General features: G+C 40.3%; 1 non-coding gene and 1 pseudogene across 1 annotated transcript; both read left to right on the top strand.

Moving 5' to 3' along the window:
• The window catches only part of LOC138242338 (zinc finger protein 850-like), a 1,462,105-nt pseudogene that overhangs the window by 473,919 nt on the left and 973,713 nt on the right, over positions 1-14,473 (top strand).
• Positions 6,136-6,246, top strand: trnal-caa (transfer RNA leucine (anticodon CAA)). The gene is made up of 2 exons: positions 6,136-6,173; positions 6,201-6,246. It is a non-coding gene; the product is annotated as a tRNA-Leu (tRNA).

Raw genomic sequence — 14,473 nt, 5'->3', positions numbered from 1 at the left:
TCTGCCTTCTGCCTGCCCTTGTTTCTTTATGGTTTATAGGTTTGAATGGGGTGGAGGAATTCAATGGAAGTATTTGTGGGGGTTCCCCTTTCAAGAATGCTTCCCGTATTGCTGCCAATGAGGACTGAAAATGTCTGGAGTAATAAAGCGTTGTACTGGGGGAAGGTGGCCGCACTATTCCTTGGGCAGGGCAGTGTGACACTCTTTACTGGGGGAGAGACAGAGGTGTTCAATATACTGGAAATCCTCCCATTTCCGAGAGGGGTAGTGCTTATGGAGTGTGAGTTGCTACTGTAGTGCCCAGTAAGAGTGAGATCAGGTGTCCTATTCTAGGCTGCACAAACTGTCTAAAATAAACACAAGGAAGGAATTGTCAACAGGGGCTTGGTGTAAAGTAGGCCTTCCATTCCTTAGCAAAGGAACAATACTGGTGCACAAACATCAGTGAATAATGGTACAGTTAGAATCTTGGAGGTCTTGTCTTATGGGCGTTGGTTTCACAGCAGTGGTATTGGACAGTCATGAGGAGTATTAGGATTGAGACTGGAGATCCCAGCACTTGACTGGGAAGACAGGTGTTCACAACCACCTCTACCAGCAGCACAGACTGTGTGGATTGAGACTGAACACTTACTACACAAAGCCTCTCCCCTGTTTCAGTGTCCCATGTCGTGAATCCTAGTCTCCCTTTGTGACTACCTATAATTTGCACAAATCATGATGGCCCACTAACACTGTTAATTTTTAGCCCTACTGCACTGCCCTATTAAAGCTTCAAGGTTTTAGGATAAACTATTTTATATAATGGTTCCAAAGGTGGCTTCTCAAAGCACTTGACAGAATTACAATAAGAATACACAGGATAAAACAATTCCAATAGACAGAGGAGACCATGGATGGTGGTACTAAGGAAAGTAGAAGCAGAGGGGTAAAGATTGGAACCAGTTCAGTAAAGGCTCTTCTACAGAACAAGGTGTTGAGTCTGAAGTTGAAGGAGTTTAGGGAAGGTGACTCTGCTATCCTTGGGCAGAGAGTTCCAGAGCCTGGGGACATAACAGGAGAAGGCCCTGTCACCCATACAGTGTAGATGGGCTTGGGGGACAGTTAGGAGACCAGAATTAGAAGAGCGAAGGTTATGAAGTGGGGAGTAGTGTGATAATAGATTAAACTGCAACTGAAATCTGAAGGCACGTTCTACAGTTTATGCAAGAAAGGGTAATGTTAGGCTTTTATGGGACGGGGGTAATGGCAGCACTTTTGGGGACCGTTGGTAAAACAGCAGTACTCAAGGATTCATTTCTAATATTGAGGACAATGGGTTATATACCCATCGTTCTTACCAAAGGCTCAGAGACCTTTTGCTATATAAAAAGACTCTTTTCCACCACTAATTTATTCAGGTTTGGTTCATTTGGGTTTTATCAGTTAAACATTTAATATTGTATTTGTCAGTTTGTTGATGCCTGTATATCACAGTGATCTGCACACACACCTTTGACTGAATATGGGCTGCCAAACCTCTCCACCTAACTTATTTATCACTGTATGTACATAAAAAGTTTATTTGTAATAACAGGGTTGTTGGTGCCAGTAGTCAGATTGGGTCAATTGCAAGGTAAGAACAGCATCACATTAACTGGAGATGATCCAGAGATTAGCATGCAGCTCTGTACGCCAGATTAGTACCGATTTGCAACTCGCTCGTCTGCTGACTTAAGTCCCCTGCTCAGTAATCACAATGTTACCAATTGCAATGAGTCCAAGGAAACAGCTGCTGCTCTCTAGAGGACACTACAGGACAGGACTAAGTACAATTCCTGCAATAGACTAAGCAGTTTAGTGCCAAACTGATGGAACACTGAATCCTATGGGACAGTTCCGAATGTAGTAGCATCTTAATACTTAAATAATATCGTAAACACCTCATGATCTTAAGAATCTGTCGCTGTTAAAAAGTATTGTAATAATAAGCTAAAATTGTACTGCAGCCACAACACAGTGGACCTGCAGCTCCTGTCCTGATCATACAGAAAGATGTCATCACTATAACACCTGTTAACAATCATAGCGCCTGCAGTCTGTGAAAGAGAGCTCTGAGGTAAATATTCCTTGCAGGGAAGTGAACTGAAAAACAGGCAAATACATCACAGATGAAGAGCAACGACTGTCGCTAAAGAAAGTGAGCGAGGGTACACCTATAGTAGTTCATCCACAGAAATTCAAACATAAATTTGTGACGCACCAGAGTACCACAAAGCTAGAAGCATGCCTTCAACTGGAGTATTGTAGCACGACTATGTATAAGTAATATTAACTTATTCCAGGCGTTCATCTGGTTTAAGAATACGAATCAATGCCTTCAAATAGACCTTTAACAGTCCTTTGATGTAGAATTAAGAAAATGGGGAATTATTTGAACCCATTCTCAATCCAGTAGTTTATGGACAGGCGCTCTCAGCAGACTGTGTGCAGGAGTGATGGGTGATGTGGAATTCTATGGGCTCAGTGGGAATCTGGGAGTCAACTCAGGGCTCTACTGTAGATTCCTGTAGAACCGGTGTGAAATAATAATGTATCGTTGGCTGGTATTGTTAATGTAAAGTTTACTGGTACATTTTGGCCAAAACATATTTTCTTTCTTCTTTTTTTCAGCATGGAATAAACCTATTACTTGTTCCTTTGCAGCCTACGCATGCTGACGCAGCTACCCACCTGAACTACAAATTGTATGTTGGCCGTTCCGTTACACTATATTGATGAATCGTACAAGATCATAGGATCTATAAGCCTGAAGACTTGTCTTGTACAGTGACCTGATAAAAATCAAATTAATTACACTAATTTTTATGGTAGTGAGGCTTCCATAGTACACAGATGGAATAGTGGACGGTGGGCTTTTAATTTTTTTTTTAATTTAAACACCAGAAATACAAAAACGAAGACAGAATATGAAATACGATACAGAAATAGACACTTCACATCCAGAAGAATTCACAATTATAAAAGCTGAAACTTATACTTTTAAAATATTTCCATTGTATGTCCTTTTTTACTTAAAAAAGAAACTCTTCTTTAGCTCAGCTGGCAAGGCCTGGGTTCGAGCCAATGCAGTGAGGCACGAACTAGGGTGGGAGCGGCGAGGACACAAGCCCTGGAACCCGAATCCGTTACAATAACAAAAGGACAGACAATGAAATATGGGTTATTTTGAAGTCCCAAATATGAGATATAAAGTCGCAATTACGAGATATAAAGTCGGAATTCTGAGTTTTTAAGTCGCAATTCTCAGTTACTAAGTCGGAATTCTGAGATACCATAGCGCGTTTTTATTTTTACTCCCTGGCGGAAACGGGCTTCCATAGAAATGGTCAGATTCAGAGCCATTGCAGTTCGTGCTAATTAGAACAACGCCAGTACTGAACCCTCAGCACCGTACTGACTACTGAGCACAAGTTCAGCTGCTCGCCAACTTTGTTACGCAGTTTTGCATTACTATTGAGCTCAGAGCAGGAGCTGATCGTCAGACAGTACCGTGTTAAAAAAGCAACATGAGCCAGGCAGGAGTCAAACCTACAATCTTCTGTTCCGAAGTCAGATGCGTTATACATTATGTCACTGGCCCTAATCTTACGGTGCTCAACTGCACCATAGTGACCTCAGCGCCACTACTAGTAATGCATCGCCCCCGGCCAAAATTGCTTAGTAAAAAAAAACGTTTTCTATACTGTCTGTTTAAAAATATTATATCTTTAAAAAAGACAAAGGGTTTGTGTGTCGCACTAAAGTTTCGATTCATTTCGAATGCAAAGAAAAAACATTTTCTTCCAAGAAATCATAAATTTGTCTCATCCTCCATACCATAATCCTCTCTTGTAGTAGTAAAGCATTTTGAGTCAAACCGCACAATATATTAAAGGAACAAGTAATAGGTTTATTCCATACTAAAAAGAGAAGAGAGAAAACACAACGTTTCAGCTGTGAAACCTTCTTCAGGTTTGTTTTCTCTCTTCTCTTTTCAGCATGGAATAAACCTACAATATTACTTGTTCCTTTGCAGATATGCATGCTGACGTAGCTACCCACCTGAATATATTAAACGTTTCAACTATACGATTAACATAATGTTCTCCTTAATAACTAAAGTAAATGACAAAGCCTTAGAGCCACAGAGAAAAACAAATTGCATTTAAAGTAATTTTAAAGGCTCGAGATAACATTGCACTATAAACGCAAATGTCTGTCTTCTTTGTGGCGCTTACTTTTTGTTGCTTTAGCAAATTTCATGCAGTTTATTTCTGACACAAGACATAACAAGCTTGTGTATTTATGACAAAAAAGCAGGGCAACAATTTATATCGGCCTTGAAATTGAAAGTGTTAAAAAGTGAGTTAAATGCAGATATAGTAAATATATTTTCTCATATAATGGTGTGTTTTTTTGTCTAAAAATCCTTCATGAATGGTTTAACAGACACTTTGCATAATAAAAAAAATATATATTTACGAATTTTAACTTTTTATACAGTAAAGTTTTGTTGTGAACATGAGCCCTGTTTATCGATATCGCCAACACAGTTCTGGATTTTATTCTGCCTTCCTATGAACATATGAATTTTCATTCACACAACAGCTTGCATGAAGTGCGCAGTAGTTTCTACTTAATAAAAATATACAATTCACCGCTGGTATAAACAGATGTGTGCCATGTCTGCCTTTGTAAGCATTTGTTTCAAAAATAAGTTCACAATATGTTAAAAACACAAAAAGCACAAACTTAATAATACAACGATACAAAATCAAAACCAAATCATAAAGCCAATTAAGTACCTATCCTTTGAAAACAGAGAACACCTTTATATCTACAATAAAAATGTGACATTTGTATCTACTTTTGAATTGCTGTACAAAGCAGACAGAGTAGTCCCTGAATTCAAAGATCAGATCTTGGCCAAAACAAGACAATCAGATGTGAGCTGAATTCGGAACAAGAGCCTCTGCTCCGTCATTTATTGAGCTTTTGATCAAAGTCTGAGTGAAAAAAAGATCAGCTATTTTAACTGAAATACACAAAGGGCACCTTCCTTCGAGCCAGAGTCAAACCAGCAACCTAAAGATGGCCTCTTGTTTCCACTACAGTCCTCTGCTCTACCAACTGAGCTATCAACAGATGTCGGGAGTTGCTCTCTGGCACATACTGCCCAATGTAGTGAAATGTTCCGGATGATTTAAATCCCAGATCGACATCGTTTCCAACTTGTTTCCTTAGTCTTGTTTACCTTGAATTTAAGCCACAAACCAGGATTCTACTGTATAAACTTCCGGAGATATTACAAAATGTTTGATGGAGCATCAATCATTCCAGGCGGAAATTGACTCCTTTCTTTCTCGAGGGATAATATTAAACATTTCATTTAGATCGAGAAGAGGATCACCATGAGACACAAAACAAACAGTTTCATTCTGTCTTTATTAGAATCTGTATCACAGCTAATGCATGTAAAGCCTTTAGTATGCGAGAGTGAGAGTTCAGTTATGCCAGGGAGTGTGAGAAAAGAGAACTGAAATTTAGTAAATTAATATTTAAATAGAGTGTAAATCTTCAAAGTGTCACTGCAAAACTATTACAGGGGTCTACCAGCTGCCGGACGTACTTGTTTTGGGACTATTTCCAATAAGTACCACATTAGTAGTTGTGTGTCCTTACTGGTATCTTTTAAACATCCGGTTATATACAAACGGGACAGAGACACAGTAATAATCCGATTTTAATGTGTCCTGCATTTTAACTTACTGAACAGATAAATTGAAATGTTCTGATTCAGAGCCCCTGCAGTTCGTGCTAATTAGAACCACAACAATACTCCTGAGTCCTGAGCACCACACTGAGCAAAGGTTCAGCTGAACTCTGACTTATATTCTACCACACTAACTAGTCCTAAACGTAGTACACAGTACACACTTTTTTAAAACAATTTAAAATATTACACAAAGGCTGTAAAGCACACTCTAAATCGATCCGAATATTTGATTTCTGTGATCCGTTTAGGCAACATTAGGCAACGTGGCGCTTCTCCAGCAAAGCATTTCTCAGTTTTGTGAACTACTGGTGCTTTTAACACACCATCTTGCGTGCCTTGTCAGGATGGCCGAGTGGTCTAAGGCGCCAGACTCAAGGACTCCTGTCTTTCCATTGCTTGGGTGTTCTGGTCTCTGAATAGAGGCGTGGGTTCAAATCCCACTCCTGACAGCTTTTCCCTCTCCTGCATTTTTCCTGTCTTCTTGTGCTCGCTGACAACGACAGAAAGAAGAAAACGGAGAAACCGGCTTGCGGGCACATGATGGGCAGGGAAATGCTTCGTGAACATTTCAATGTGATTAGCAGAAAGTCAAATAGGCTTCGATTTCTCCCTTAAGAACTGTTTGGGGTGCCTGTAATCGAGTAAAGATTTACGGTCAAGGTATGCATTCAAAGGTGAAAGACCGAAATATAAATCCAGAAGAAGATGTATTAAAACATATTGTTTTCCTTGCGGTTTCCCCTGTATTTCATTAAATGTGGCATTGTGAAATCAGCCTGTAGCCCTACGGAATGCAGCCACTCTCCCAGTGACAGCGGCAGGAGCCGAGAGGATTAAATCAGAGCTCGAACAGAGAGTTAAAAATATATGGGCAACTAGAACATAGATCATAAAACATTTTTATTAAACTTTCCTATCTGCACGGCCTTACTGAAGTATTTTAGCTGCATTTTAGCTACTATTTATATACTTTACAGTAGTTAGTGTTTAGTAAGAGAAGAGAGATACAAGCGCTAAACCCCCACAATAACCAAACCTTAACTAAAGCAGGAAGATCAGTTTCTGCTCGAGACAGCCGTTTTCTGAACTGTAAACCTTCAACACTGGCTGGAGACGCTGTGTCCGGACTCCGCGAGGTTGTATAAGAAAAGACTCGGAGAGCTGCAGGCCCGACTCATTGCTCTGCGCTCCCCGTGCAGAATGCGCGTGTCCTCCCTCCTTCATTACCTTCATACACTCCTCTCAAACCACTGCAAACTCCTGAATTATTTCGGTGAACAGATACTGGGTCTTTCTTTCCGAGATATCATAGGCAGAAACAATAAACGGTGAAAACAGGAAGGTATTCTGATCGTATAGAGAAATGCGCAAAAATACATTTCCTAAAATCCAATAAAATCTAGTTACATTCTGATGCTATTCTGATGTATCTGAATAGTTTTGGCACAGTTGTTACAGCAAAGAGACAAATAAACTTTTTTTTTAATTTCATTCGAGCTGTAGTTTTGAATGTTTTTTCAATTATCTAAATAATACAAACACAAACACCCGTTGTAAGCGTCTGACCATTGATATTCTTGAATTACAGTATAAGCCCGTACACACGCTGGCACGCAGTTCAGCGAATATGATGCCCCTGCAGGGGCCGAATATTAGACAGACGTATACATACAGTCATCGTGTGGAGTTTATTCCTCCTCTGCCGCAGTCTTTGCCTCTTGTCACATTTGCGCTTAATTGTCGATTTTTTGTATAGAACACCGAATATCTTGAGGAAGCCTGTCAAGCGAAGACTGATGGATTATTGAGGTGCAAACCCTGGTTCAAAATCAACACCCTCTGCTATTGCCGTTGTTTCTTTGATAGTTTCTTCAAATTCCTCATCTGACCTTCAATATCGAGGGATATTGAGCATAATACCATACAAATTGTAACTTTCTTTTGATTGCCAGTTTAATTAAAATGCCACCCCCTTTTACAGTTATTTTAGATGTTTGGCAAGGCGTAATATCCCCCCTCTCACCCTCAGCTAAAATATTTTAAAAGTACAACAACATTACATTATATTGAACAGCGTTTATGTTAACATTTATATTCAAATTAAGGAAAATATACGAAAATATTAAAATAGAACTCCGGCGATCTGTTGTTTTTGCTTGTCAAGTTCTCGAACAATTTTGCATTGTTTTTTAAATTACTTTAGCTGAAGATGCAACGGGAGCATAAGTGAATTCTCCCGCCACTCACTGGAACATATAATTCCATGGGTGAATACTAACTGCTTGCAAGTTGCCATTGTCAGTAATTATTGGAAATTCCCGGTAATGTTGACTCTGGTACTCAATTGTTTACTACTGCAAATATCAAAATAGTTCAGGTTTTGCGGAACAATTAAATTTTTGCGGTGATGATGTTTACTATAGGAAGAAGTGCGTCCCTGGGTGGGATCAAAAAACCCACCTGGGGGTTAATAGCTGAAAACGCTAACCGATTGCACCACAGAAATGCTTACACCTTGCTTTTTTTCATTTACATACTTTTGGTGAACAAAAAAATTCACTCGCATTTCATCTTTCGCAAGCTGTATGATTTTAAAAAAACAAGTTGTTCTGCAAAGGAAATGAATAAACGCATTAAACCAAATCAAGACCTCTTTGAGTGTCCCAAATGACATATTCTGTAAAACAAGACAGGAAAAAAAAGGTACCGCTGGAATTCGGATCCAGGATTTCCTCTTTAGGAAACAGGTGTTTTAACCAGCTTTACCACAGCACCGACAGAATACTATTCTTATACAGGTGGGTAACCACCCTCAAACCTTTGTTCTCTCACTATTTTACCTTTGCCTACTGCCCTGTCTCTCTCAAACCTGAAGAAGGCTCCACGGGCGAAACGTTTTGTTCTCGTTCTTCTTTTTTTCGGCATGGAATAAACCTATTACCTATTCTTATACAGCCGCTTGGACACACCGCTCTGAGACATCTGAGGTCGATGTGCGCTGAGCCTGGTCGCCGAGCAAAATCATGCCCAAGGGGGGTGGTGCACGTGATGAGGTGGCCGAGTGGTTAAGGCGATGGACTGCTTATCCATTGTGCTTTGCACGCATAGGTTCAAATCCCATCCTTGTCAGTTTATGTTTTCGACTTGTGATCCGTTTCTAAGTCGGACTTGCTTTCTTTAGCTACTGTAGTAGAGCAGTAATATTTCTAGCGTTGGCTGAACATGCTTACAGCAGTAGCTGACAGATATAGTCTCTTAATATTTAGGTTAAATTTATGCTTTGTACTGCTTTCACCTGATATTAATAGTAGTCCTGATGAACGATTTAGGGACATGGCGCATCTTGAAAATGTTCTTGTTAATTTCAGTTTGGAAAAGATGCACTCACCAGAAGCAGAAACTGGTCGTATCTGCAAAATGCGCAATGCAATAGCAATGTCTTGCTATGAGTCCTTACCTATTTCAGGAGGCGTTGTAGGACTTTTTTAGTTCAGAAAAAGCTATCAATTCATCTTACATTTCTACTCCATTAATATTAGCAATGCTATCTTTACTAAGCTCTAAATATAGCTCAAAATAAATGCTAATTTTAAAATACTTTTTTAAAATAAATGCTATTCCATATGTTGTAACTTTGTGGTATTTAGAAATTTTATCTGAGGATGCAAGGGAAAGTATTATACAACTGTGAAAGAGGCTTGTATTTTAATACAATTTTCGATCAAAAGAAAACCAAAGTCCCTATGATATTACCGTCAATATCCCTTGATATCAACGTTCAGTTGAAAGATTTGAAGAAACTCTCAAACAAGCAACTGCAGTAGCAGAGAGTTTTGATTTAAACTGATGCTTGCAGCTCAATACTCCATTCATTCTTGAAAGAAGCAAAGACAGGGATATTTTGAGTGTCTCCATGATCCTCTTCTCAATCCAAAAGAAAGGTTTTATACAGTGCCTTGCGAAAGTATTCGGCCCCCTTGAACTTTTCAACCTTTTGCCACATTTCAGGCTTCAAACATAAAAATATAAATTTTTTATTTTATGTGAAGAATCACCAACAAGTGGGACACAATTGTGAAGTGGAACGAAATCTATTGGATTTTTGAAACTTTTTTAACTAGTAAAAAAATGAAAAGTGGGGCGTGCAAAATTATTCGGCCCCTTTACTTTCAGTGCAGCAAACTCACTCCAGAAGTTCAGCGAGGATCTCTGAATGATCCAATGTTGTCCTAAATGACTGATGGTGATAAATAGAATCCACCTGTGTGTAATCAAGTCTCTGTATAAATGCACCTGCTCTGTGATAGTCTCAAGGTTCTGTTGAAAGCGCAGAGAGCATCATGAAGACCAAGGAACACACCAGGCAGGTCCGTAATACTGTTGTGGAGAAGTTTAAAGCCGGATTTGGATACAAAAAGATTTCCCAAGCTTCAAACATCCCAAGGAGCACTGTGCAAGCGATCATCTTGAAATGGAAGGAGTATCAGACCACTGCAAATCTACCAAGACCTGGCCGTCCCTCTAAACTTTCAGCTCAGACAAGGAGAAGACTGATCAGAGATGCAGCCAAGAGGCCCATGATCACTCTGGATGAACTGCAGAGAACTACAGCTGAGGTGGGAGAGTCTGTCCATAGGACAACAATCAGTCTTACACTGCACAAATCTGGCCTTTATGGAAGAGTGGCAAGAAGAAAGCCATTTCTCAAAGATATCCATAAAAAGTCTCATCTAAAGTTTGCCATAAGCCACCTGGGAGACACCCCAAACATGTGGAAGAAGGTGCTCTGGTCAGATGAAACCAAAATCGAACTTTTTGGCTACAATGCAAAACGATATGTTTGGCGTAAAAGCAACACAGCTCATCACCCTCAACACACCATCCCCACTGTCAAACATGGTGGTGGCAGCATCATGGTTTGGGCCTGCTTTTCTTCAGCAGGGACAGGGAAGATGGTTAAAATTGAGGGGAAGATGGATGCAGCCAAATACAGGACCATTCTGGATGAAAACCTGTTGGAGTCTGCAAAAGACCTGAAACTGGGACGGAGATTTATCTTCCAACAAGACAATGATCCCAAACATAAAGCAAAATCTACAAAGGAATGGTTCACAAATAAACGTATCCAGGTGTTTGAATGGCCAAGTCAAAGTCCAGACCTGAATCCAATCGAGAATCTGTGGAAAGAGCTGAAAACTGCTGTTCACAAACGCTCTCCATCCAACCTCACTGAGCTTGAGCTGTTTTGCAAGGAAGAATGGGCAAGAATTTCAGTCTCTCGATGTGCAAAACTGATAGAGACACACCCCAAGCGACTTGCAGCTGTAATCGCAGCAAAAGGTGGCTCTACAAAGTATTAACGCAAGGGGGCCGAATAATTTTGCACGCCCCACTTTTCATTTTTTTATTAGTTAAAAAAGTTTCAAAAATCCAATAGATTTCGTTCCACTTCACAATTGTGTCCCACTTGTTGGTGATTCTTCACATAAAATAAAAAAATTATATCTTTATGTTTGAAGCCTGAAATGTGGCAAAAGGTTGAAAAGTTCAAGGGGGCCGAATACTTTCGCAAGGCACTGTATGATCCTGATCCCACTAGAAAAAGGGCCAATTTCAGCCTGCACTGATGTCCCTTCAAACGTTTTATGAGAACTCTAGATGTTTATACAGTGGAAGCCTGGTCCATTTCTTCTTCTGAACGAGACTATGGGAGTGAGTATTTTGACGTCGAACTGGGATTTAAATAGAGGAACACTACACTACATTGGGCTACATGTGTGACAAAGCGTTTCCTTTCCGACCTCTCGATAGCTCAATTGCTAGATCTTAAGACTATAGACAAAAACAGTGGGCATTTCTTATGTCCCTGGTTTGAATCCAGCTCGAAGGATGGTGTTTTCTTATTCCTTAATCAAAAAGTGAAAATTGCAAATTTGTCTTTCACTTTTACGTTCACCCGAAAGCTCAGTATACAAAGAAGTAAAGGCTCCTGTTCTGGATCCTAATCCCAATCCTCAGGTCTGATTGTTTTGCTTAGACCTTTAAAATGTACACTGTGGACTGTTTGTTCTTCCTAACACAATTAAAAAGCCGTCGACAAACTTACCGATCGGGAGTTTAGTTCAGTGATAGCGCGCACTTAAGACGCTCCGTTTTCTATCGCCGGCATCTCTGTATTCTTTTTAAACGCGATATTTTTTATTCTTCGTGTGTGAATTTCAGGGAGACTCATAAACCCTTTGTCTGTTTTAAAGATACATTATTTTAAACCAGACATAATGAAAGACGGAGTAACTAGACACACTTACAAGACACATGAATAGTAGCGGCTCTGAATGCAATACAAATGCCAATGGCGCAATGGATAACGTGTCTGATTACGGATCAGAAGACTTTAGGTTTGTACTCCTTCCTGGTTCGTGAAGAAGCTTTTAAACCTCACTACTCAACACTGACATCGTAGGGTGTGCGGTCCTACACAACCTTACTATCGACTGGATGAGTCTTCTGTTCTATCTCCGATTCTTTCCACACATTCCTGCTATTTCACCACCGTTATTGTAGGATAACAGCCACAGACACGAGAAGATATACTATTCCGAACAAATGTCTTAAAAAATCACGTTGAAAAAGGTGACAATACGTTTTTGTTTCTTTAACGTAATTAGTGGGGCCAGCAGGGGGCGCTCACCCTGCGGCTCATGTGGGTCCTAAAGACCCAGTGTAGTGACGGGGACACTATACTGTAAAAAACAGGCGCCGTCCTTCGGATGAGACGTAAAACCGAGGTCCTGACTCTCTGTGGTCATTAAAAATCCCAGGGTGTTTCTCGAAAAGAGTAGGGGTGTAACCCTGGCATCCTGGCCAAATTTCCCCATCGGCTGTTATCAATTATGGCCTCCTAACAATCCCCCTCTGTGAATTGGCTTCATTACTCTGCTCTCCTCCCCACTGATAGCTGATGTGTGGTGAGTGTTCTGGCGCACTATGGCTGCCGTCGCATCATCCAGGTGGATGCTGCACATTGGTGGTGGTGGAGGGGAGTCCCCATTACCTGTAAAGCGCTTTGAGTGGAGTGTCCAGAAAAAGCGCTATATAAGTGTAAGCAATTATTATTATTATTATTATTACTTTTGCCTGTAAAGTTCACATTATTTTCTGTAGCCGCAAATCCCCAATATTTCTGCTGTCTCCCGAGAAACACAAGCGTGGAGTCAAATCATATAAAATAACACAACACATCTATTAATTTAACACCCAGATGTGACAGAACACATGTAAGACTTACACACAGCTTTTAATATGATATAGTGAATTTGCAGGTGTCCTGGGGAGGGAAGACAACTGATATTAAGGAAATACATATTTAAAGGGGATGTAAGTCTTAAATGTGTTTTGTCACATCTGGGTGTTAACTGAATACTTTTTTAGCATTATTTCTTGTGTTTTGACTCTATACTTGTGTTTCTCAGGAGACAGCAGAAATATTTATGTTTACATTTCTATTCACATTCCCGGTGATATTGACTGAGGTAATGCAGAAGCATGTTCTCTATAACAATAAACGGTGCGAGAAGACAGGAAAAAAGGCACCGCTGGGATTTGAACCCAGAATCTCCTGTTTACTAGACAGGCGCTTTAACCAAGCCACGACGCCAGCAGAATTCCCCTCTTTTACTGCCACTTGGACACACCGCTCTGAGACACCTGCGATCAGTAAGCGCTGAGTCGGCTGGCTGAGCACGTTGCCTCCTTTACATTCAATAGGAGCCCCGACTGTAAGAGAAACGAAGAGAAATAGGTTTTATCCGGCACTTTTCATGTCCAATGCACTTGACATCTCCCACGGGCGACAAAGTTCATTTACGACACCTTTCTTTCTTCTTTCAGCAGGAGTACAATAATGGCAACAACATGTTTGGAGTTCGGCATTTCATTTAGTCTGCGGAAACATCGTATCGGAATGAACTGCCCGAGATAAAAGAGTAATTGCGGCTTCAGATCGTTTTTACAGAGCATTGCGTTGTTCTGTTCATGCTGACTACACGCTTTAGATATGTCATTTACTGCAAGCGTTGCTTTTCCAGGTTTTTCTGAAAAATGGGGTAAAGTTAGCTTGAAGTTCGAAAACGATTTTGGCACGCCTGTAGCGCTTTCACGAAATCTCTTAGAGTTACAAAAACACTTGCTTTGTGTATAAAATACATTGTGGATGATTTCTCAGCCTTTACTTTTTCGGTTTTATGACATTTTTTTGACCAAGCACGAATATTCTTTTGTCCATATCTCCGCAATGGAAGCACAGAACGCCTTCAAACCAAAAGCATTTTAAAGACCACGACTTGTGGATATTTCCACAGCCTTTACATCAAACTATCAGTGAGCTAATTATCTTTTTTTAAACCTCCGGTTTTTCATCAATGCGTAATTACGCACGAACTGGAACCCGGGGGACCGCTGCGTGCACACGTTCACAACGCGAGAAATACTGTTCAATACGGCTTCGTGCGAAAAAACCGTATATGACCAAAGGAAGCAGAACAGCGCGGTCTCCCATTACCCAGACTGTAAGCACGGGAATAAAGCTTTGTTTGATTTCTGAAACCCTTCCTTTACATCCTGTTTTCATTCAGGTAAGGGTCAACTATATTCACAATACTACTGACAGCAGGAAGA

The sequence above is a fragment of the Lepisosteus oculatus genome, chromosome 14, assembly GCF_040954835.1.
Source record: "Lepisosteus oculatus isolate fLepOcu1 chromosome 14, fLepOcu1.hap2, whole genome shotgun sequence".
NCBI classification, from domain to species: Eukaryota; Metazoa; Chordata; class Actinopteri; order Semionotiformes; family Lepisosteidae; genus Lepisosteus; species Lepisosteus oculatus.
This window is presented reverse-complemented; position numbering and strand designations above follow the sequence as displayed.